This window comes from Acartia tonsa, chromosome 6 (genome assembly GCF_053477335.1).
Source record: "Acartia tonsa isolate MP-2025a chromosome 6, ASM5347733v1, whole genome shotgun sequence".
In the NCBI taxonomy this organism is placed as follows: domain Eukaryota; kingdom Metazoa; phylum Arthropoda; class Copepoda; order Calanoida; family Acartiidae; genus Acartia; species Acartia tonsa.
Window position 1 is genome coordinate 19,018,985 of NC_137265.1, and position 24,081 is coordinate 19,043,065.

Here is a 24,081-nt window from a genome sequence, read left to right on the forward strand (position 1 = left end):
GTGTTTTGCTGGTTTAATACCACGTTCCAATTCACACGCACTCATCCTGCCTCGTGATAAGGTTAGACAACCAATAAACTCAGGGACCAACAGACCAGTGTATTATGTGCAGTATCTAGCTAATTTATTTAGTTCTAGATTTAGAGTAGTAGATAGTTAGGGAGGGGGGGGGGGGGGTTGCTCCTAGAAACCTTTAAGTAGGCAGCGGAAAGTTTATAAACAAGAACTAACCAACCCAAATTTCTGTAACTATTTTTAGCCCTGTTTTCAACCAACTAATTATTACCTAACCTGACCTAATAAAACAAAGCATCTCACACCTAGATTTTAATCCATTATTCATGATTACATAAGGGGGATGGAGGTCAGGGACGTCTAAGCTTTTTATTTTTATTAGAATAAGGTTTGAGGGGAGTGGTAATCTGATTTAGTTTTCAAAAATGAATAGTAGCAAAATTTGAGGTGGTAGTAAACACCCCTTTACCACCTTTACCCTGGGACGTATATGGTTGGGGTCATCAATGGACTGACAAAAATACGGGAACCTTTAAACAAACAAAAAATATTTGTCCATTTACATATCCTAAAATCCCTGAGAAGAAAAACCAATGCATCTCATCCCTCGTACAACCATCTTAAATCAATAAAATACATATCTGTTGAAAATGTTGCTTCCACACATAAGGTTGTTATGGATATTCTTTACAATTTTAATCGTAAAATCGTAGAAATTTTTGAAATGGAGAATCCTACGACGAGATGTATAGATTTACTAGCAAATATGCCTATAATTAGCTTTAAAATGCTAGAATGTCCAATGTTTCTGCAATTTGTGACATGCACATTTACATTCAAGTTAATATCGTTTATTTTATATTGTAATATTGTTTAATGTTCGTTTGACCTACTGTCCGATTTGCCAGGCTGCGCTTTATGGATGTTGTCATCCTTTGGATGTTGTAAATGTTTTATAAAAGTTTTGACAGTCCACATCTAAGGTGCATGACAAATTCAATATGATGTGATTAAAGTAGATTATTGATTTCAAATTGTATTTTGAAGCAAATATTATTTTCTATGAATTTAAAGCTATACTCACCAGGTAGGACATTGGGTTGTTTATTACACTAGTTCCCAAAGTTTTCTTATTTGTATGCTTCACAACATTGATGACTTTAATTTTGATTTTGATTGGTTGGTTTATTAAGTTGAGTGTCCAAACGTTCCAACAACTAATTGTAATCTACAGATTGGATAATTTTGATAATCATCATTGGGAATGTACATCAATTTATCTGCCATTGTCTTCTCAATTTAGATCACAGGTATCTAACTCATATATTAAATCATATTAGTTTAATTTTCTGACCAACCATTAATGAGATCTTATAATAACCAAAATAACATCCAAACATCAAAATACTGCTAAATATTGAGAATTACATGGTGATAAAATTTTCATTGGGAAATCAAAATTTTCTCATATTTACATTATTAATTATAAATAATAAATACAGAAAAGTATAATTTAGAAAGGAATAATATGAATGTCTGTTCTTAAATATCCATGTTCTTAACTTATCAATTTATAAGAGAAAAATGGTTATTTCTCGCATCGTATTATAAACGGCTTTCCGCGGATATAGAATGTACAAGTATAAGATTTAAACTAGTTTTTTTAGCCCCGAGGTGCCGAAGGCACCGGCTAAAAAACTGGTTTTAATCTTATGATTGTACATTTTTATATTTGTAGAAAGCTGGATATAATACGATGCTAGACATAGTTTTTTTCGTATGGATGAGAACCGGTTCCTATCCACCGGATTCGAATGAATACGAGAAAATATAATAAAATAAAAACAATGATATCGAGTTAGTCACTTTTTAGTCACCAGCTACATCCTTTTAACTTCCCTTGAATCATTTAACACTAGCAGGGATCAAAGGGATAAGACAATGAACAATAGAGAGATGATTAACAAAACTAACCCTTCTGAAGATTGAATTATTTGTTTAAAAGTTTGGATACTGCTAGTTTAACCCAACCATTCAAGACGTAATAAAAGTACCCTCAGTATTAATGTGAACAAATGAGAGAATGGATATTTCATATTTGTATAATATACAGTCAAATGTCTCCTCCCTTCATCAATATAAGAAACCTCAAAGTTGAACATGTTCAATATTTTGTTTTCAAAATAAAACATGATATAGTAGACCAGCAGAAAGCTAGAGTTTCACGCTTTTAATAATAATTGCTTATCTATCAATCTATGTGTATGAAACTCTAGTGAAGAAATTTTATATATTTACACATTAAGCATTAAGCAGAACAGAAGGTCATTCTAAATTTCTCGCGGTTTTATTGAAGAGTCCTACAAATTATCAAAAAAAGTGACATTCAGATTTTAAATAAAATAATTTCAATTCAAAAAACTTCCTGAAAAGTTAGTGTAGAGGGAAAGATAGATTCTAAAGCAGAGATATAATATATTAGTTATATTGGGTATCCCCGCAGGGTTCCGACACCACAGGTTATATGAGTTAGGCACAGAAAAAAGGAGGACGGGTTTCAATGCTCGACAGGTTCTTTTATTAAAAAGCATTTAATCCCGAAAATTGAAGATATGACCCTAAATTTGATTTTGTAGGACCACTGTAATATACATTATGTGTTAATTTTAGTAGACAGGATCATTAATTTAAAATTAAATTATCTTATTGTTTTACACACTATAAATAGTAAACATTCAAGCTACTAGGCAAGGCATGGCTGAGAAAACGTCATATCAAAGACATTATGATAGTTACCTATTGTGCCTATTATCAGAGAGGAAGGGGACATTGGACTGTAAATTACACTGGTATCCAAAGTTAATTTTCTAATTCGTTGGCTTAAAATTCTAGATTTAAAAAATTTTTTGGTTGATTGGTTAGTCCAAACTTTTCAACCAATAATTATATCACAGAAGGTGTAATTTGAGGTAGTATGTGAATTTGTTCCTATAGTCCTATCGTTTGATCATTACTTATAATGTAACTGAAAGATAAAGCTTCAATTAAAATTGAAAGGCCTTTAAGAAATATTACTTCATATGTATAATTCAGTACAATTAATGCGTAGACTAACCTAAGAAAACATAATCACTTGAACTAACGTAATCTCCGATCTAATCTATCAAATGAGTAGATAGAAGTGTATACAGGGATTGAACAATTGACTATAAGCCTACCTCGGCCCCAATGCTTTGGTAACTGATAAATTGAGGGACAGATTAAATTTATCTACTATTGTCATCCCCCTCCCTGACAAGATAATGAGCATCTATGGGACTAATAAAATAATATTGACCTACAAGATACAGATCATTGCTTCAGGCAGAATTCTTAAGCAATATCCAGGAAGGGAGGGAGGGGACATTGGACTGTAGTATATTACACTAGTCACAAAGTTTTATAATAACAATTTCTTAATAATTATCTTACAAATTTGGGTACTTTAAATTAATTTTATTGGTTGGTTCATTTTGTAAAAACTTTTCAACAACTAATTGTAATCTACAGAAGGGGTATTTTCTTGTATCGTTATTGTGGATGTAAATAACTATATCAGTCATTGTCTTATCCCTTTAGATCCCTGGTATAATAATATAAAAAAACAGGGATATGCAACTGAAGAATAATAAGTTTACTTAAAACTTTTTCACCAGTGAAAAATAATCATTCTTAAAATAAAAAGCGTTTTATTACACCCTAATGAACTTTTTCATGTGATCAAAAGAGACCTTACATAATAAGGATATAAATTAATGTTTGGTATATAACATAGTTTAGATTTTCTTTATTTTACAACAGTTTATTGTTAATTGTTTCTAAGTTCGTTGTTTGTTGCGATCCTATTGATAGAAATGTCCTTGTTCTTGTAATAGCATATGTACAAACCAGAGACAAGACAGTGTGCCATCGTTTCCGCAAAGGTTTCATTCTTGCAAAATGGTAAATAGTTGCAAAAATCAAATATTAAATAATATTACTAGGGAACTAAACTGATAAGACAATGGCCGATGCTTGATGTACATACTTAATGATGATACACATTACACATAATTACCTTTTCTGTAGATTGAAATTTGTGGTTGAAACGTTTAAACACTCAACTCAATATTCCCTTAAGTCCCCAAAGTTGTTAAGCCAACGAATAAGAAAACTTTATTATAAAACTTTGGGGACTAGTGTAATTAACAGCCCATTGTCCCCTCTCTCTCTCTCTGAATTTATTATTTGCAGAAACGATGAAACACCAAGAACAAGGCATATATATATGTGAACAACTGGTTTTACAGATTAAAATGTGACAGCACATTTCAAGATTTCTCGCTAGATATATCAACTACAGGTGTCCAATATAAACCGCATAAAAATCTATTTCTAAAATATTTTCTAAACTTCAGAGATTTTAATGAATAATAAATATATTTATTTCCAATGATGATAAACAATATTTTTTGTCTGTAGATTTAAACTATTGGTTAAAATGTTTAGACACTACGAGTTTGAAACCATCCAATCAAAATTCAATAATAGTACCCAAGGTTTTTCAGTTAATTGGATATAAAGGAATGTCTAAAGCTTTCAGAAATGCATAAGTTTAAACCCTAGCAACCTGTAAAGTAAGACAAAATAACAAAACTTTAGAAACAGAAATTATTCTTGTGTTACGTTTGGACTTAACTGTCCTTGTTTAATTAAGATAAAACTAAATATCTATTTTGCTGTATAATTTCAACGCTTAAATTATTGGGTTAAAGACTAATCCAAGGTCTATTAAAAACATGGGCTTGATACTGTGATAAAAACATTTAAATATTTCATCTAACTAATTTCATGGTTGCCAGTATTTTTTCAGAAGGTCCTTACTTTGCTTATTTATAATTAGAATTATAAGAGGGTGGAGCAAATGGCGTGGATTAGTCTTATCATATTCTAAAGTGTCAAATTATTCCTTTTCTACATTGTAAACAACTATCATATCTTTGAACAACTTACTGTAATTTTTAAAATTCTTTAGTTTGACGCGGTCTAGACTTGCATACCATACCTCATGAAAAGTAGATAAGTAGATACAATGTTTTTAAGGATGTTTTATATTTTTTATGAGGGTTATAAAAATAAAGCTTGGATAAAGAATATTGATCTAGATAAAACTAGGCCTAAAAAACCTAAAGCTATGAGAATTTTGTGGTTTACAGTCTGATTATTACTTGCATTTTAATAAAGTTTATAATAGATTTATAGATCTAAAATAATCTATTTCTGCCTATAATGAAAAGATAGAAATTTATCTTATTGACCTTAGACATATTTTTTCTTAAACTATGATATTGGTAACCACATGTCAAATTCAGTATGTTGTTAAACTAATAGATAGCTTCCATTAACCAGCAAGAACAATACATACAGTGTAGCTTCATTTTTCTTTTACTTTTCTTTTTACAATTCATTTTAGGATATAGGGATAGAAATAATTAGGTATATTTTATTTAACTTTAGAATATACAATGATATAGAATATACGTGGATATTTTGACAGGGAAAAATTGTCATCAATTTAGGTTGCTAACATGGACAACATTAATAGGTCAGTTTGTTCATCCAGTAAGAGAGTAGGGGGTGAGGTAAAGTGGGCGGAGGGGGGCATCGTTATTTTCGCTTGCTACAAGGTTCACTTTATTAAAGTACATGATAATCTGGTGTAGGATCCAAGTAATAATAAATTCATTCGTTCAAGAATAGAGCAAGCAAAAAATCTAAATAAAAAAGCTTAAAGGAAACTAATTTTTCTATTTGGGAGGTATTGTCAATAAATCACTGAATATGATTGTTATTAGATGTCTAAATTGAATTAAAGCAATTTCAGTTAGTGTACTTTCAAAATACATCAGCTTATATTATAGTTTTTATTGGCCAATTTGCTTATCCATTACTCTAGCCACCCTCTGGGTTTCTTACATTAATTTTCTTAATGTTCTTGTATAGTATAAAAATCAGGCAGTTAATGTTTGTAATACAACTACTATTATTGGACTTTTAGTTTCTTTCATATACTTTCTAGAAATAAAGGGAACTTAGGGATGAGACAAAGAACGAGAAATTGATGTAAAAACCCCACTAAAGATAAACAAAATTACCCCTCTTGTATATTATAATTATAGGTTGAAAAGTTTGACATTGCTACTTTAAAGTAAGAACCCAAGTTTTGAAACCAACGAATTAGAAAATGTGTTTTACAAAATTTGAGAACCATTTACTTCTAACAGTCCAATGTCCCCGCCCCCTCATTTTAAAAACAGGAATGTCAGTATTCTTAAGAAGCGAAACCAATAGTTATAAATAAATAAAATTATGTACTTATTGCAATGTTTTGTTGAACTAAATGTACATCATATAAGTCAACGGCAGCAACTAACATTACCCATAATATACAATTTGGAAATAATCCTTGTCATGTGGACAATATTTTGAAATTATTTTAATCGATCATATTTCTGTGTAGGTAGGAGCAGCTCAGCTTATGTTTTCCAGAACTCAGAGCAAAGTTTGAAGGCCTGGGCCAGTTTGGGATTTCAGTTGGGAACTGTTTACTTAAGCAGCTATTCTAATCATCTCTTATAAATCTACTAACGGTTGCACCACTAGCATTTTGGAAAAGCAGAAATATAGCCTTAAACCAATCCAGGAATACAATCTAAAACTTAATCACCCAAGTATCTAAATGATGATTCCCTAAAAATAAAGAACTTAATCAGTTCAGTAGATATCGAAATCTTAAGCTATAGACAAAAACAAAGTTATCACTTTTTAATTATAGGATATTATGTAATATTGAATCATTTCAAGATATGCTAAATGCTAGTTTCAAAATTCCAAACTTGTCATATGATGTGATTAAACATGAAATTTTTTTAAACAGAATTATCTTATTTGGATGAAAAAGCCCCTTGAATGCACAGTAAACCACACATACGCCTCACTGGAATAAGTTTGTGGGCCACCACTTACCTCTATACAAAGTTTAGGCCTAATTTTGTTCCATGTATGTATTACTATGTATGCACAAAGAAATTTTGCTTGTTCACTATGCAAAGTTTATAAATAGGGATTTTTAACCGCAGTTTTAATTGTTCTTCATTCATTAAACAAGGACAATTACGTTAATTGGTTGAGCAGCGGTCTCAAAAGAATAACTAATAGATGCTACTCTAATCCAGAGAGGGAGGAGACATTGAACTGTTTATTACACAAAGTTTTAAAATAACATTTCCTTATTCGTTGGCTTACCAACTTAGGGGACTTAGAATTTTAATTGTTTAATTAATTTAGTGTCTAAACGTTTCAACTACTAATTGTATTGAAGTAGTAATTCTGTCATTATTGGGGATGTACATTAGTTCTATGGTTTCTTCCCTAATCTCTAAGTAGCTTGTCAGTTAATAATTTCATTAAAATGAGTGTTAAAAAATTCTATTGCTTATTCAAAATTGATTTTGATATCTAGTATCAATAATTTGATCTTAATTTTTAGGACTTGCTGAAATTTTAGTCTTTGATCTTAAGGGAACTTTTTTAGGTGAGCTTTGTATTGGTTTTGTGCTTTTATTAAGGTGAATGTTTCAGTATGATGAACTAGAGGTGGCGTTCTAAAATTATACCGCTATAGACTAGATTGAATATTAATGTTTTTCTTTCATTGTCCTATCTCTGAATATTCGTTTTTTCATCATTTTTAAAAGATTTAATGTCCCTCTCTCTCACTTCCCTTTCCTTCCATTTTTTTTTTAATTTCATTTAAAACCGTATTTATAATTTTGTCTCTCTTTCATTAAAATATTTTGGGATCCTAGTTTTTTTTTGTTTCAAATTATTGTCCTGAAAGGGTTAAAATATTTATTTAAATGTTAAATTTTAGTTTGATATCTGGACGCGTCGCTAGTATCAAATTATTTTAAAACTAAGTTTTCTTTGATTTACTATTTTAGAAATTTAAATTTTCTATTTTGAAAATAGAAATTTAAATTTTCTATTTTAAAAATAGAAATTTAATACTTTAATATAATTCAAATAGCAACAAGAAATGAATTTATTCTTCATAGAATAAAATAATGGGTCTTATCGTTCTGGTCAATGAGAGTTTATTATGGATTATTGGACCACTATGAGTATTAAACACTTTACCATTGGAAGACTCGAGCTCATATATAGACGTTTATTTTCTATATAGATCTGTCATGGATCTTGATAAATAAAGCAAGCCGTTTTATAAAAAATCTGTCGAAAATAATTCATAAGGTAAAAAACAGAAACAGTAGTCGCTCATATAGGTATAGAATAAATTACTTTCAAATATTGATATGATTAACTCAAGTTCTTTGAACAATAAATAAATTGATAAAGAATATAAGTGGATATTATGGCAGGGGAAAAATTGTCGTCAAAATTTGGGTTCCTAACATGGATCTCATTTATTGCTCAGTTCGTTTATTCAGTAGGATGGGAGGGAATGAAGTAAAGGGGGTATCGTTATTTTAGCCTGCTGCGAGTTTTATTTTATTAGAGAACGTCTGTAGTAATTATATACATGTATAAATATTTTTTTTATTCTTTAGAATTTATATAAAAGAAATTATCTAGCAGTGTTATCTCTTGTCAAAGTGCCGGTAAAATTAAATATATTATTACTTGGATGTTGCAACAGATTTTCATGTACTCTGAGAAAGTAATGCTCAAAGCTGACTAAAATAATGATACCCTTCATCCACCCCCTTTATAATATCCCATCTCCTCCTACTGGATAAACTAACTGACCAATTAATCAGTTCCATATTAGCAAGCCTAATTGGAGGAAAACTTTTGCCCTGTCAATATATCCACGTATAGCCTATTTCCATTGCCGGTATGTAGTAGTGTGAAGACAAACAGATAACAATTGATAATAATTTGTATCTTTAGTTTACTTTCAAATAATGGATCTATTATTACTTGGATCTTACACCAGATTATCATGTACTTTAATAAAGTAAAACTTGTAGCTGGTTGAAATAACGATTACAATCATCCACCCCTTTTACCCAATCCACTACCCTCCTACTGGATGCACAAATTGAACAATAAGTGATGTCCATATTAGGAAACTAAATTGGCGACAATTTTTCCCCTGTCATAATATCCACGTATATTCTATATCCATTTAATAATTTGTATCTTTAGTTTGCTTTCAAATAATCAAAACAATATTCAACTAGGAGAGATTTATGGAAGGAAGGCGCAGCTATCTGTTCAAGTGAAACATCAAACACATTACATACCTAAAAATAAAAACAAAATTATAAAATGTTTTTTTTAATATTATTCTTTTTATAATCTAAAAATATATTTTTTTTGCGTATAACATAGATAGAAAAAGTAAGTTTTTTATTAGTTGTGCTACAACAGTTAAAGATAAGAATCATTAAATACTTATTATGAAAATAAATGACCTTCGTCTCGTAAAATACAAAAAAGAATGATCTTTTTATATCAAGTAAGGTATTAAGTTTATTTTCAATTTGAAATAATTTAACAAGGTTTTCTGAAGGTAATATATCAGCTAAAAACTCTTTTTCTCTCCCCTCTAATTTTACGGATAAATAATTTACAATATGTGACTTTTTAATATTGTCAAAATTGTTTTTCCCACTATCCAGTAACTAGTCAATTTAAAAGTTTGAAAATATTTGTTGAAAAAAAAGAGAAAGCAATAAAATTTTGCCAGTATAGCACTTTTATCGACAATTGAACCACCTATAAGCCTCTGATTTATATTTAAAAATGTGTTATTGGCCATTACTGGGTAATAGTGGTAATAGCAGACATACAATTGACTTTCCGTTATGACAGCCAAATAGCTTCGGCAGTATGCGAACGTTAAGCATTGCTACTAGAATCCTCTATCTACAAAATCATTACAATGAAAACCAATACATTATGATCATATTATAATCTTGAAAAAATCACACATCAATGTTTTACAGATTGAACTTGCCTTAACCTAACCTAAAAGTTGTATACAACTCTTGAAGTACAGGGGGTAGGATGGTCATAAGTGGTCAAAAAACAATTGGAGGGATGTTGCCAATTTGTTTTCACACAATATTGTCATCAGAACACTTTCTTCTAGATCATAATTTAATTTATCAGACATATTGATATGTCTAGGAAGCCAGGGTTGCGGGGAAGGTATAATGGACGAAATTATGATATGTCTACTTAGTACAGGTATACTTAACAGCAGTGATAGGACAATAGAAGATATATGCAACATTATAATATAACAAACTAATGAATACAGGGATAGGACACTAGAAATCATTTCATATTTCCACCTATTAATAGAAGAATATTACAGTAAAAATAAATCTTAGTTACTTGTTACACGCTAGTGGTTGAGCCCCAAGCAACTAGGGTCTAGGGTAATCTAAACCAACCCAAGAATTAAATCTAAAAAACAAAATATCCTAAAACCATTCCTTTTTGAAGCTTTTCTAAAATCGATAACTCAAATCGTTTAGTAGTTCGTGAAGTCTTAAGTTAAATACAAAAACAAACGTTACAAATTCTATAATATGATTGCTATGACCATTTTTAATGTTATATACTAAATTTGGAAGACAAAGTTTACAAATAAACAAATGATTACAAACTGTGTAAAACAGTTTCACAGAAATAAAAATGTAACCAAACTCCCCACTGGTTTCAAACCATAACAAACTACCTACATTATTGCATTGTTATAAATAGTATGCTTTTGCTTTTATTTTATGTGGTTTACATGTAGAGGCCCTCTTTACAGGGAATAATATCCTGTCATTTAAAATAATGTATGCATGTCTTTTAAGATCCCCTAGCAAATTAGCATAAAACTAATTTTATACCAGTATCTTTATATTGCCCAATCAGTTCAGTGGTTACCGGGATCTTAAGCTTCAGACAGACGTATGGATGGGCTGACAAACATAGTTCTACATAGTTCTATATAGTTATAGATACAACTACCCTTGTCCCTGGCATGTAGCACAATCTAATTGTAGCCTGGGGGCAGACAATCAAACAATAAAATAATCATTGGCACATTTTTTTGTTGCTTTCATTGCGTTTTGATTAGATTTTATATACACATGTGTGCTTTCTTTATAAACACATGCTAGAAAGTAATAAACATTAAAAGCTGCAATGATATGTAGGAATACTATTAAGATAGCTAGGTTTACCTATTAACAGGAAAAGGACAATAAGATAATCATTGGAAGAATAATTTTTTTTTTATGTGGTACAAAATATGGTTCAGCGGTAAGAGAGATCCTTCGGTGCAGACAACCAGATTTAGGGGCACACGGACAGACGTCCTTTTACTTTTAAATAAGTATAGAAACTTTATGTTACAAATAGTTGGTGCGCCCCTAGCATCTAGAGGCTCCGTAGTAGAGAAAGCGTATAATAAAGCCTAAACCCATCCCAATTATTAAATCTAAAAATTCAATAGATTAAACTCATAAAATTGGAAAGTAATTTTTGAAAGCTTAATCTACAGACAAAATAAACTTACAACTTCATGTAATAGGTTTTATGCTATTTTAAACTCAAAATGTCATCTTGGTTTCCAATTTATACAAATTCTTTAAAAAAGAAATATAAAATGATTGATTCTTAATTTCTTTAGTTTTTAAACAAAAATTTTAATCTTGGAATGTAAGTAATTTTAAAGGAAGAAGATAAAAAAGAAAACCATTTGTCTACATTTAAATATGTCCTATCACGACACAACAATGGATCTATTATTACTTGGATCTTACAATAGATTTTCATGATCTCTAATAAAGTAAAACTCGCAGCTGGCTAAAATAAAGATGCCCTCCTCCCCGCCTAATATATGAACGGACTGAGCAATAAATGAGTTCCAAGCAAGCAATCTAAATTGACGACAATTTTTCCCTGGCATAATATCCACGTATATATTACATCCATTGACATAACATACTAAAGGTATGTATTTGTAACATTCAAAAGCGGTCTACAAAAATACAGACAAAACTTGAATCAACAAAATTACTTAAATATTCAAAGCATCTAAGTTCAGCTTTTCTATAACAAAGTGATAACTTGTCAAATCCAGGAGTGAGTTGTCATTGGTCTGTAAATTATACTTGTACCCAGAGCTTTGGAAACACGTTCTCTCATTCACTGGCTCAACAACTATCATTAAATCTTAATTGAATAATTAAAAAAAATAGTAGGGTTGGGCCGGATACTTTTTTGGCCGATACCGGATATCTGGCCAACGTTCGATATCCGGCAAATTACCGGATAACCGGATATCTCTCATTAGAAATCAGCCGGATATCCGGTATCCAGATAACTTTAATATCCGATACCCGGTCGGATATCCGGCCAAACCGGACATAGGCCCAACCCCAAAAACAGTATTAAAAATTTTACAACAATAATTTTTATTTACAGAATATTTTTATGATTGAGGATGTACACCAATTTATCGTCTTATATCTTATCCTTTAAGATAACTGACAAAAGCCAAGAACCATTTGCATATACATATGTAACTTTTATTTCAAGACTTATTTTTTGGAGATTTATTTTTATGATTTTGTAATTTTATGTCACCAAATTTTGTATCTAATTCTGGTAAAGTAGGTAAAGGATATCCTGTATAAAAGACATGAAACTTATTTAGAGAATAAACTAATTTAGGATAAATTTTGGGATCAACTGCAGTTCACAGTAAAATATGCCTGGTAACTAATATTTCCAAGAATCTTTGAATTTTCAAGGCTGCTAGCTGCCAAACGGCTGAACCTACAGATCGTGCCAGCACATCATTTTAAGCGGCATAAGAAGGCCTACAAATAATCTGGAATAGCCAAGACCCAATGATGCTCATTGAAAGCTTCACTGAAGAAAAAACGCGTAAAATAGGCCTTTTTCGCGCATTTCTCTGCACCGCGAGATAATTGTGCATTATTGATTTATGACTATTACAGATTATTTGTAGGCCGTTATATGCAGCTTTAAACGGTGTGCGGGAATGATCTGTACGTTCAGCCGTTTGTCAGCTAGCATCCTTTAAAATTCATAGATTTTTGGAAATATTCGTTACCAGGAATATTTTACCGTGAACTGCAGTAGATCCAAATTTTGTAATGTAGGGTACATGTTAACATTTTACTAAGGAGAGATGGGACATTGGACTGTAAATTATTACAGTACCAAAACAATATTCTCATTTGTTGGCTAAAAACTTGAAAATTTAATCTTGATATATTGGTTAAAATTAGCAGAATTTAAACTTTTCAACCAATAATATTAATCCACTAAAGGTAATTTTGTTTATCAACATTGGGTATATATCGTCATTTGTTTTATCTTTTAATTTCTCTGTTCGAACACAAATTTAATGTTTTTTATTGTATCAAATGAACCAATGACAATAAATTGAAATGAAATTTGACAATTATCTATATTTTCAAGTATGTCTACTCAGGCTTAAAATGATAACAAAGTTAGTTTTAAATTGTGTTAAAATCATAATATCTAATGTTTTCAAATAAATACTTTCTATAAGGTTTTTTTATTTGACCAACATTAAAAAAAATAAAATAGAACAGTAAATCAAATCTTTACTTAAATGATGAAATAAACTTCAAATGTAGAAGATATTTTGTATATTGTAATCTTTTTAATAAATCAATAAATTAGAAATCTTAAAAATTCATTTTAAGTAGCTCATGTTTCTCATTTATAAAAAAAGTCTCCAATAAAAGTATAGTCCATTAATGTGAATTGTTGTTAGGACAGACGGACGTACAGACACATACAATGATCAGGATTTGTTACTTTGTCCACCATTTTTCCGTGGTACCGCTTTCTCTGATTGACTATATTAGATACATTGTCTCATCTCTATATCCCTGATCACTTTCTCTGATTATATTATATTAGATCCATTGTCTCATCTCTATATCCCCGATCACTTTCTCTGATTAAATTATATTAGATCCATTGTCTCATCTCTATATCCCTGATCACTTTCTCTGATTATATTATATTAGATCCATTGTCTCATCTCTATATCCCTGATCACTTTCTCTGATTAAATTATATTAGATCCATTGTCTCATCTCTATATCCCTGATCACTTTCTCTGATTAAATTATATTAGATCCATTGTCTCATCTCTATATCCCTGATCACTTTCTCTGATTAAATTATATTAGATCCATTGTCTCATCTCTATATCCCCGATCACTTTCTCTGATTAAATTATATTAGATCCATTGTCTCATCTCTATATCCCTGATCACTTTCTCTGATTAAATTTTATTAGATCCATTGTCTCATCCCTTTATCCCCGATCTCTTTCTCTGATTATATTATATTAGATCCATTGTCCCATCCCTATATCCCTGATCACCTTCTCTGATTATATTATATTAGATCCATTGTCCCATCCCTATATCCCTGATCACCTTCTCTGATTATATTATATTAGATCCATTGTCCCATCCCTATATCCCTGATCACCTTCTCTGATTATATTATATTAGATCCATTGTCCCATCCCTTTATCCCCGATCACTTTCTCTGATTAAAAAGCGGAAACATATTTTGGCTGATGACTTTAATATCATGTCGATCATAACACTTGAATTGCATGTATAGCTATCAGAGATCTAAAGGGATAATCTAAAGGTCGATAAATTGATGTACATCTCCCATGATAATACACAAAATTACCATTTCTGTAAAGTACAATTAGTGGGCGAAACATTTGGACAACTTAATAAACCTACCAATCAAAATTCCTTAAAAATCCCCAAAGTTGTTAAGCCAACGAACGAGAAAACGTTATTACAAAACTTTGGAAAGCAACAAATAAATAAACAGCATATAAAAAACAGTAAACTGTTATACAGTGGTGTCAGGGTAAATCATACTCTTAAGCCGGCTTCTTAAATTAGATTTAGTCAACAGGCTGATTCTTAAAATTTGTCAACAACTTACTAATGGTTTACATGCAGCGACTGAGCCCGATCCCTACCACAATGTAATGAAATAGCTTGAAAATTTGTAAAACAAAACTAAAATCAAATGAATAAAAGTTGTATGCATTAAACATGCATACAGTATAAAAAGTTTAACCTAATTATTTTGAGGTAAATTAATTAGAATATTTTGATTAATAAATTATTTGGTGTGCCTTTACTACCGAACAGTGTTTAAGAATTGCAAAACTATAAAATACATAATACAAAATAAATAATAGGAACCTGAGATCTAATGGGATAACACAATGGAGATTAAATGGATAATACACAAAATTACCCCTTCTGTAGATTAACAAGAGTGTTTGAAACAATTGAACACTCAATTTAATCAGCCAACCAATCAAAAGTCCCCAAAGTTGTTAAGCCAACGAATGAGAATTTTTTTTTTATAAAACTTTAGGGACAGCCCATCTCTCTCTGAATAGGAAATGTTTAAAATGAGATGACGAGAGTAAAGCAAATAGGAAGGCGTAGTTTTGTTGTATTCTAATTGTTTTGATTAATGTAATTGCGCGGAATTGATGACACATCCATTTGTTCATTGTTTGCTCAAATTTGTATTAAAAATAAATTTAATATTTAATCAAAATATCAATTTTATTATCAACATACAGCAGTGAATATAATATTAAAGTTTCTATGTTAAATAAAAGTAGAAAAAAAATATTCACTTTTAGCAATGTTTATTTTTACAGAAGGCTAAGCTTGTTATTAAAACTTAGTTTACTGATTTAAATCTTAGGGTACTTCAAAACTAGCAGTGTTCAAAATCAAATTATAAACAAACTTTACAGAAGAATTAATTTGGTTCATCATTATTGGGGATTTACATTAATGTATCGTCCATTATCTACATATATATATTTCCTTTATTTCATGAGATTTTGATTTTAAAAGGAAGTAAAAATCTTTTACCACAATGCTAGTGGCGCAGCAACTTGACTTATAAAGCAGGGCTCGGCAGGCGCACACACGCCTACAAGCTTCAAATTTAAACCTGATTGTATGCAAATAAAAATCTAAAAGATGGATTGCCTGTTTAGGAACAGGTTTAGACATCGAACTAAATTTTAAAGTTATAACTTGTAGATTTTAATGAGTTGGTTGTGGTTGCCGAGCCCTGTTATAAAGTAATGTTACATTTCAGCTAACGAGCCTTGAAGCTTTTGATGTATATGAGTTTTAAACAGGGAAAGAGAGGACAATGGCAGAAAAAATATTCTTTCCTTATTTTTATGACACTTATAATAATTAGTTCATAAATTTGAGTGTCCAAACGTTTCAACCACTAATTGTAATCTACAGAAGAGATAAGTTTGTTTATAATCATTGGGTATGTATATCAATTTATAAGGCATTGTCTTATCCCTTTAGATCCCTATACATATATACATGGTAAGTAAGTTTTTGTGTTGGTACTGATAAAGAAAGAAAGGAATATGTTATGTATGTATGTATTACTTTTTTTTAGTAAAAAAGATATTATATAGAGTGATCTTTTTTCCCCTTCTTTTCCATAACTATGTAAGAAGATTTTTACATTTAAGAAAAGCAGCTTCTTTTGAGTAATGTATGTTTGACTGGCTGTCCACCAATGAAACATAATAAAAGATAAATGAATGGATCTTAATTGTGAGACTAATATTTTATAATTTACTTCAATACCTGCCCAATTTCTACTGGTCTTTTTCTTTTAAGGATGCGCCCCTTGTAAAAATAGTTTCCTTCTATTCTTTCAAATCAATATCTTGCTAAAAACCCTCCAAATCCCCCCCCCCCAAAAAAAAACATACATAGACCTTTAAAAAGCTTCACTGATTTATCTGTTTGCGAGATATTGTTGTACTATTAAGCATTGTCGCAATAACCGGGTCTGACACCCGTTAAAAATTGTTTTAGTGAATTGCAGTAATCGATATGTTGATAGATTAATGTTGGTTGAAAATGCCTTACTATATTTCAACAACTTTTATTAAAACCGAATCACATTTTGTTTAATATTTTTTAAAAAATTTTAATTTATGATATTAAAAATAATTTATAAAATTATAATTACACATTGTTTTATAGCTGTATGTATTACAATAGTAAAAAATTCTTTAAAAGTAAAATCAGTTTGAGACTCCTAGCGGTAAAAGTTAAAACCACATATTTTTGAGAGTTTATTTAAATTTTTTATTCTAAAGTAGCACAGCTACTCGAAAACTGTAGTTTCTATATAAGTCTGACAGTCAAATATTTGTATGAATTGAATACTCCTATTAAGCACTAACTATATCTTTATATTCAAAGGAATGTACAGACACACATCGTGTTACTTTTATATAACACTCTAGATACCTTATATTTATTATTATTATTAACCTACTAAAAGCAGGAAATGCAGAAGGATTAGTCAAAATAGAATAACTTATGCGCAAGGAAATATGAAAAAAATAGGTGAGGGAGTAGGGAAGGTTTTGGGACATTGGACTGTAAAATTTTCTGGTACCCAAAGTTTTATAACATTCGTTTGTGTAAAAATATTTGGGACTTAAATTAAAACTTTTTCACCAATAATTAAAATCTACTGAAAGAAAAATATTTTGTTTCTCACAATTTGGGGGGTACATCCCTTTATCGTCCATTGTCTTATCCCTTAAGAATAATGAGTTATACCTATTTAGGAAGAGTTAAATATACAAACCAACAGATATGTCATGATCAATTAAAAAATAAAACAGAATATGGACGACACAAACGTTTGAATTAAGTCAACCCTGAGATTTTCGTTTAACAAGGCCTATTTTTTACGATTAAAAGACAAAAAATACTAAGAATACATTCTTTTTTTTATTATGTATCAAGTAATTAATATTCTTCCTAGGCATTCCAAAGAGAATAAAAACAATATTGACTAATAACATAAAAGAATCTAAAGAAAATATTAATATTCTTTTTATAGACATACCCACATAAATAAATAAAAAATAATATAAATAGAAGATACAGCAGGAATATAGGGATAAGACAAATACAATAAATTTATCCTTTCATCAATTCTTAAGTGTCAAATACTGATTTTGGAACATTTTCTTTCTTGGGAGAAAGAAAGAATAGTAGAATAGTTTTTTTAACCCCAAGGTGCCGAGGCACAGGCTAAAAAAACTGGTTTTAATCTTATGATTGTACATTTTTATATTCGTAGAAAGCTGGATATAATACGATGCTAGACATAGTTTTTTTTCGTATGGATGAGAACCGGTTCCTATCCACCGGATTCGAATGAATACGAGAAAAATAATTATCTTCTCCATCCTTGATCAGACACGATTCATTGGAGCAAAAAAATAGGGTCAGTAAGTTTTTGTTATTGGTGTAATAAAAGATAAAGATGTGGCTTTTTTATTGCAGGAAATAAAAAAATTGATTTTTAAAAGCGAAGCTTTTCTATAATTAGGGTCGGTCCGTTCGTCCGTAACGGTTAGCTCTTCTCTTTAATTTAAACAGGTTAGAATTGCCCTATCGATTTCATACTTTGCATTCTGATTCCTTTACGAATCAGAAAGCGTAGCAATCGTTACCAGCAAGTCTGTGATTTTTGAAAACTAATAAAGGTACAATGTTATAAGCAAAGCATCTCTACAATCAGGTCCTAAAGACGTCAGTATGTCCTTAAACAGTATTGTGTATGTAATCAGTTTTGAAATAAATTTACTTGCAATTTTGTATTGACTTAATATTAAGTCTATTCAGTTCTGACACTTTACAAGTGTTAATGTTCGTTTGTCTTTCAATTTCAGAGCTTCGCTTTTATGGATGTTGTCATCCTTATTTTAATATTATTCTAATATATGTGTTAATATAGGCCATATCTAATTAAAAGCTAAAATGAAAATAATTTATCAAAAAGAAAATACCTAAATAATTTAATTTTCTCAACATATTTTTACACCCAGACACCTTTATAAATAATTAGATTATTGCTATATTAAAGCACAGCCTCCTCGTATAACACAAGTAGCCACAGCAAAAACAGTTTTCCATCCATCCCGCCAAAAATTTTAAACCTACATACATCATACAGCTAAGTTACAGGATCCGCTACAATTACAATGGCAAAAATTAATAAACATTCTACAGCATTTTTGCACACATTCTTATATGATTACAAAAAAGAAAAATAGTTTGACAAGTTGAAGTAAAATTTTACTCTTCTGAAGGCTATGAAAAAGCCTTATAAATCTGTTGAAAATAAATTGAAAATAAATTATCAGCGCATTTATGAAAACACTCCGAAAAGCAAAGCAAAAAGTGAAGACCTTATAATAAATTGATTAGTACATACTCAAAACCATATCTTTATGGAAACCCAAGTAAACAACATTAAAAACACTTTTAAAAAGCACAGCTTTCATATAATTTTGATCTGCAAGTTATGCTCTTATAGCAATAAGAACATAGGAATAATTTAGGCTTGAAAGAGCTGTCCTATTGTTTTCAAATTTCGAGAGTTAAAGCGACAAAACTTTTCTATAATTTTAACTAACACGGCCCTAACTAACTTAATCATAAAGTATATGTAATTTGCTAAAATACAATATTATTAATACATTTTTATGTAGGAGGTTTAGAGGAATGTAGGAGGTTTAGAGGAATCAACGTGCAAAATTTTTCGGGAAAATTTTATCAATATTTGTAGCCTAAAGTTTAGTAAGAACAATTTTTATTTGTTTGTAAGCCATGCTTTTATTCATGTTGTCATCCTTGTTTTTACAGAAGATAAATTGTTAAAACACATTATAGAAACTAATTGCTTCCTTATTACTTTTTAAGCTTAATAAATTATAAGATGATTACAAAATTCAATAAAAACTGGATGAAATATTATGTGCAATATTATTTAACAGAATTAAAAATGAGATCACAATAATTACGCAAAATGGTTGGTTTTTCAATGCAATTCGTGGTTTTTATAACAACAAAGATACTCTTTAATCTACTTTTTTTATTGAATAATTCGGAAAAGTTTGAAAAAAATGTGCTATTAGTAATTTCACTAATAGTATCTGGTCGAGTCCAATATTTTGAAACAAATTGAAAATAAGGAAGGATGAGGGGATAATTTTTAGTTGTTTGTTCATTACTTTAGATATGGTTAGGTTAAATTATATTGCATACAGGGGAGCCCCACAGCGTTATGACTCTTCGAAGTAGTAAGTATCGGAGAATAACTCTCTAATTTTCAATTTATTGCTGAAAAGGACATCAAATTCAAACCAGCCTTTTTTGAGATAATTAACTTCAGACAAAAAAATTAATACTTTATTTAACAGGATAACTTTAATGAATAATTTTATCCTTGTTATTTTTTGTATGAGAAATGAACTGAAAATTTAACGGAATTGTGTGTAATGTGTACACATTACATACTTTATAATTAAGTTTCTTTAAATCATACTTAACTATTTGGTGTGTCATTATTTCCGCTTCAACAGCACATACTGATATTACTACCGGATTAAAATCAAATATTATTGTAGATAAAGTAAATCTTTTAAATGATTGAATTTCACTACCAATTTTTTAGGTCTAAAAAGCATTTAAAAATCAAAATGATTAAATAAACTAAATTTGCTAATTATCAAAATCAAAAATACATAATTTAATTGTATTAATTTAATTTAAATGTATTAATAAAGCAATATTTTGTGATTATATGATATTGTTGTTTGATATGATATTTCTTTATAAAATCAATACAAATATAATAATTGAGAATTGAATGTTATGCTTTTTGCAATATTTTAATGTTTAGAATTTTGTAATTCTTAATAATTCATGTACAAACAAACATGTCTTTTTGAGTGTTGGTCTGTAGCTTAAAATCTCGCTATCCGCTGGGCCTTTATGGTTCTCCTTTAAAGTAAACTTTGTTTTAGGTCCAGGGAATAAAATAGAATGTTGAGGGCCGACTTATCTAACCCTTCCCCCCTTTAATCAAGTTATTGTCTGTGGATTAAGATCTCGGTGACCGCTGGAACATTACAGTTGTCATTATAATGGACCTTCTTAAAGGTCTATGAAACTAGTATTTGTGTGAGAGTGATGTCACACTAGGTAACTATTTAGTTGCATATAATAAGGATAATTACAATCATAATCACAAAACTGTTTCTATGTAGCGTAAGATCTCGGTAACCGCTGGACCTTTACGGTTCTCCATCATAGTGGAGCTTCTTATAGGTCCATGAACCTAGTATTTGTGTGAGAGTGATGTCACACTAGGTAACTATTTAGTTGCACATAATAAGGATAATTACAATCATAATTACAACATTGTTTGTCTGTTGCGTAAGATCTCGGTAACTGCTGGACCTCCATCATAGTGGAGCTTAATATAGGTCCATGAAACTAGTGTTTAGCGAGAGTGAGGGTACACCAACTATTTAGTTGCACATAATAAGGATATAACAATCATAACCACAACATATAGTTTGTCTGTAGCTTAAGATCTTGGTAACTGCTGGACCTTTACGGTTCTCCTTCATAATGAAGCTTCATATAGGTCCATGAAACTAGTATTTGTGTGAGAGTGATGTTGCACATAATAAGGATAATTACAATCATAATCACAACATTGTTTCTCAATAATCTTTCAATTGTTTAATTTTTTCAAATGCGATGGCAGAATCAACAAATTCAGAAAACTTGATAATCATTAATCATCCTACATAAAAGTGGTTTCGCCCCTAGAATATAAACCCTTTGTACTTGGTGGGAGATAAGGGAGCATAAAAATAGCACAAAACCATCTCCTAAATTAAGGACTTTATTATCAGTGGATATCGAGATCTAAACGGACAAAAAACTTAACTGTTTTATATGACTATGATGAAGAATAAGTGGTTTTAAGTATGTGGTTTATTAGTAGAAATTAAAGTAACATATTTTGAAACCACTAAAATAAATAATATGCTCATCAGATCAAAATGACACAAAAGTGCCATTTTCAAGCCATAATATTTCTTAATTATTTTTTCTATATTGTGTTACATTTTCTAATTACCAAAATATTATTATCATTATTCCGTTAAAAATATTTTCCTAAATTAATTACTTAGTTTGCACGGTTCTCATTAGAACTCATTAATCCTGCCTGTCTACCCGAAAACATTAACAACATCCAATTAATGGTTTGCCAATAATCAGTACTAATTATCCTCCCCGCATTTTTTCTAATTAAAGCAAAATATAAATGAAATCAAATAACGTGTTTATATAGAAAATTTATGATAATTTCAATCTACATCTCTTAATAGTCAGAATCTTATTATATCCTTTATAATCAGTATTGAGTGAACACTATTTTATTATCCATTAACATATCCATGTCTCTCTGCTTAGTGGCAGGGATATTAAGGGATAAGACAATGGGTGATAATTTAATATACATCCTAAACCAAAACCACCCATTCTGTACTTTAAAATCATTGGTTTAAAAGTTTTAACACTTCTTGCTTTGAATCAACCAATCAAAATTCCCAAAGTTTTAGAACCAACAATAAAATAACGTAGTTACAAAACTTTGGGTACCAGTGCAATGTCCCCTCCCTGCCTGGCTTGGTGGGCACTCTATTTCAAGTTTACCCAGCTTTATTCTAAATCCTATAAAATCCTTGCGACCCTCAACACACAAAATAATGCAATGGTAGAGCCGTGGTAACTTCGGATATTTTAAAATCAAACTTTTCTACATTTAGGAATGTTCGCTCGTTTGCAAGGAGGGAGGGGACATTGGACTGTTTATTACACTAGTCACACAAGTTCTATAACAACATTTTCTTATTCGTTGGCTCAACAACCCTGGGGATTTTTTTATTGAATTTTGATTGGTTGGTTCATTAAGATGAGTTTTAAAACTTTCAACCATTAATTTCAACATTTGGACACTCAACTAAATGAACCAATCAATCAAAATTCTATAAAAAGTCCCAATAGTTGCTGAGCCAATAAATAAGGAGACGTTATCATAAAACTTTGGGGACTATCCTAATAAACATCCCACTTTCCCCTCACTCCATGATGAGTTACATGATTTCCTTTTGTGTTTTCTTCATATTTTTAAATTTTGTTTAAACAAATAAGGTACAGATTAGCAAGCTAAATTAACAACAAATTTTCCCCTGTCAATATATCCATTGTGACAGTAAAAAATGAACATATTTCTTTCTCTCTGCAACTTTTTAGAATTTGCATTTGTTTCATTTCTAGCGAGGCGATAAAAATATAAATTGTTAGATTAAGAAGAGATAAAAAAAACAAAGACAGTTAAGTCCACAAGTAGCACAATAACTAAAAAAAATAATTTCGAAGATAAAATAACAATAAATTGTAGTATAGTGAGTAACAATACAGGAAACCTTATGACTCTTTAGGATATGTAATGTTAAATAGCATTACTAAAAATTCTGTTTTCATGTGTTAGTGTTAACAAGTTAGTGTTACAAAAGTTAAAGTTGTCTTTTGATCAGGGAGGGAGGGAGGGAACATTTGATTAAAAATATACTGGTGACAAAGATTTATATTTATGTTATCTTATTTGTTGGTTCAAAAAATTTGGTTACTTTAGTCTATCTACTTAGGATTAGTAGTTTTCAAAATTTTAAACCAATGAGTATTATGTGCATTAGGCATAATTTTGTTTATAATTATTGGAGATGTATATCAATATATCTTCCATCATCATATCCCTGTCCTTTGACGGACCTACAGCCAAAAACTATTTATAGAGTAGCTTTGATACCAAATCAAAGATAAGAAAGCAATAAGTTTTATGAAGCACTAAAGATGTTTAACAGCTCATATTTCAGATCAAATCTAATTCATTACAATTTTTTGCAGTGACCATTCAAATCCGCAGAGCGAAGGAAATTTGAAAAGGCAATTT

At 30.0% G+C, this 24,081-nt stretch overlaps 1 protein-coding gene across 1 annotated transcript in view; it reads right to left on the bottom strand.

Moving 5' to 3' along the window:
- The window catches only part of LOC145323203 (tyrosine-protein kinase Src42A-like), a 263,675-nt gene that overhangs the window by 214,009 nt on the left and 25,585 nt on the right, over positions 1–24,081 (bottom strand). The gene's annotated exons all lie outside the window — the stretch shown is intronic.